We start from the raw sequence: 3,238 nt of genomic DNA, 5'->3' as shown, positions 1-3,238 counted from the left end.
AGCCAGCAAACTAGGATTATGTAAAAACTTGAGACTTCATTATTAAAATGGTGCATAAGTGATGACAGTGAAGTTTATGAAAGACAGAAAGTTAACTACGCACACAGCATAGAATAAAAAAACATACAACACCTTTAATCGTTAAAAATTTAGTAACTTCTAAACACATAGAAGGTGTTGGTCTCAATAGATGATGCATTTGAACTGTCTTCAGATAATCCAAATGCTTCCAAAATAATTCCAATGGACCAGAACAATATTTAGTAAAGGAATGTTATATGACGTGGACTAAACAACTAACTAGTTTTGTCATTTCGCAAAGATACCATATCTTCTATATAATCAAGTACAGGAAAACTCCAAAAACACTACGAAAGAACTCATATTTGTATCAACCAATCAATAAAAAACATAGCATTTTTCTATCCAAAAATAAAAAAAGAGCAAAAGAGTCTCCATTCGAAATTATTGAGCAATGTCCATCGGAAGTACCCGATCACGTTGGCTCCCTCAATGATTGTTTTAATCAATTCTGCTAAATAGCCCTTGTAGTAGTTGATTTTTGTGGTATCATGCAAAGCCTCAAGTGTTAAATTCCCTGGATCATCCATTCCTGATAATCATATGAACATGATTTAGCATTCTTGATAAATTTTCACCTTAACACAAAACTCCAATGAATATCTAATACAAAATGCTCCATTCTTAGCAAAAATCATGGTAGGACTTCCAAAGCCCTCTTTAACATAGTTAATAGCTATGTATAGACTCCATGGTACAATGTAGAGCAAATCATACACTCTCTGATTATAACGAATTCGTAGTGACATTTTTATCAACAAAAGGTACCTAATAAAGTTTGGCTCAGTTTTGTAAAATATATAGTTTGAGCTAAGTTACCCTCGAACTAATAGCACTACATGACGAGCATCTGGAAAGGCAACGAACAAGCTTATTTATATAGTAAATGTAAATATTGATTCCAATGTCAAAAACAAAAGCACGAGAGTATCTTACAACAAAATCCAACTTCCAATTCCTACTGGTATCCAAGGGGCTTTGTCTTATCTCGATGTGGTTCCATATTATAAGTAAAGTATTGATTTATGCCCACGAAATCAAATGATCCTTTACCATCTTAACCTGTGGTTGCCTTTTTTGGAACAATACTCTGAATCGTTTTTAGATATTCACCATATACAAGAGGATACATGAACCTGTGCACATTAAAATGGTAGGATATGCTTATGGCTCTATATCTTAAAAAATTTCAAATAATTGAGAAAGGAGAAACCGCCTTTCCAATCTATATCCCCTGAATAAACAGTAGTCTCAAAGAAAATATTTTCAGTAAACGATAACTTTTAATTAAACACAATCTTGAGTTAAAATCTATAAACTTTCAACAAGAACTACTGTTATTTGTTCTTACCATCCAATGTGAAGTCTCTCGCCCTTTGGCAGCAAAATTGTAGGCTTTAGATCTCATCATTGGTTCATACGAAATACAAAGGAATAGCAATTCAACATACCAAAAGCCTTCATTGGATTATTAAATGTAGAAACCTTCCATACGTTAGAGGTAAATGTGGAGTCCTGACCATGGGTGCATTTATGAAATTGTCAAATTACTTGGACTTGGAGAGGGATTAGAGCGGTGGTAGTGATCGACGAATCAAATAGGTGATTTGGGAAAATTTTAAATTTTAAGACACTTGGAAAGGAAAGGTGAAAAGGGTTTGGGTGGAAATCGAAGATGACTGATTGAACGACTTATTGATGACGATGTCACCGGCTGAAATCTGTAAACAATATCAATTAGGCTAAGAGGAGAAGAATGAAAACAAAACGTAAAGGAAAGGAAAGGAAAAGGAAAGTGGGGGGGGGGGGGGGGGTCTGGGAAGAAAGAAAGAAAGAGGGAAAAAAAAGAGAGAGAGAGAGAGAAAAATAGTAATAAGAGAAAAGAAAGTAAGAAACTTTTGGTGAAAACTTTTTTGAGAATGAGGGTTTTTTTTTTGGATTTTGTTAAAAAAATAATTAACTTTTATCTTTCAAATTATCTTTTCACTGCAAAGATACATTTCGTAAGGACTAAAATTAAAAACAAAAATTGAAAAAATTTTCCGCTAATTATTAGGTTACAAACATGTCAAAAGTTCTGTTTGCAAAAGATATATCTTGCCCATCGAAATTTTTGTTGGCAAAAATACGAATTTTTGTAGGTAGAAGTCTTTCCATTATTTAAAATTTTGAAATAAATCATAGTCCTACGAAATGTCATATTTGTGGGGAAAATTGCACTCCGTCTACAAATCTCAATCAAATTTGACTAAAATTTCACCAGAATTTTGTTCATTATGCATTTCCAATCGAATTTGATTAAAATTTCATTTGAATTTTGTTAATTGGCAGGTTTCCAAGATCCTTCAGAGAATTCTAGAATCTGTAAGTCAAAAATGAAATCATTCCATGATAAAATTCATTTAATTATTCCATCAAAGCAAAAACTAAATTATTTAATTAGGACCACAAAAGTTCAAATCAAGACGAAAAGGTGATAGGGGAATGTGACCAAAACCCTGGTGAAATTTTGGTCAAACTTGATTAGAAACGCGTCAACGAAAGAAAGTCATTCGCATGTAGAGTAGAATGCTTGTTCAGGCGTAATCGGAGGATCTGCGTCCTCGTAAATGGCTAGCCCCTTATGCTGGTGCTTTCCTACTTAAAGATGAGGCAGTAATTGACGGTACAGACGAGAAAAATATGTACAATCTTTGTTGATTATTTTAATTCCGTATATTTAGGTCAAAATATATTCTTAACAAGTGGTATTAGACCTTAATTGCAATCCATGATCAAATTTTTATCTAGATGAGTCAATCACATTTTGACGAAGGATCTAAGGATGATATGAATATATATGAGGCTTATAACCAACTATATAAAAAGAGTATCAATTTACATAGGTTATTAGACCAGTCTTTCAAAAACTGAATGAAATTAAATTAGAACAAGAAAGACTTATACTTGAGAAGTCTACTAGAGTTCTGGACGAGTTGAGGGTTGAGAAGACGTCCGTAGAAGTTAAGGTTAAGACTCTTACGCGCAATCTTGAAAAATCAAATACCTAACTTCAATCTTCTCTAGCGGATCTAGAAGATTGATAGTATGATAGGTCTCAATAAAACAGCTAGGAATAGAGGAGATACAAGCATTAATGAAATAAATTCTCATATGG

General features: G+C 33.0%; 1 long non-coding RNA gene across 1 annotated transcript; it reads right to left on the bottom strand.

Moving 5' to 3' along the window:
• Positions 1-279: 279 nt before the first annotated feature.
• On the bottom strand, positions 280-1,876 carry LOC111383623. Its single transcript, XR_002700771.1, has 2 exons — positions 1,433-1,876; positions 280-613 (listed from the first exon to the last, which is right to left on the bottom strand). It is a non-coding gene; the product is annotated as an uncharacterized LOC111383623 (long non-coding RNA).
• Between the last annotated feature and the right edge of the window lie 1,362 nt (positions 1,877-3,238).

Source organism: Olea europaea, unplaced genomic scaffold (assembly GCF_002742605.1).
Source record: "Olea europaea var. sylvestris unplaced genomic scaffold, O_europaea_v1 scaffold2727, whole genome shotgun sequence".
Classification (NCBI taxonomy): domain Eukaryota; kingdom Viridiplantae; phylum Streptophyta; class Magnoliopsida; order Lamiales; family Oleaceae; genus Olea; species Olea europaea.
Note: the sequence above shows the minus strand (reverse complement) of the source record. Positions and strands in the feature narration are given on the sequence as shown.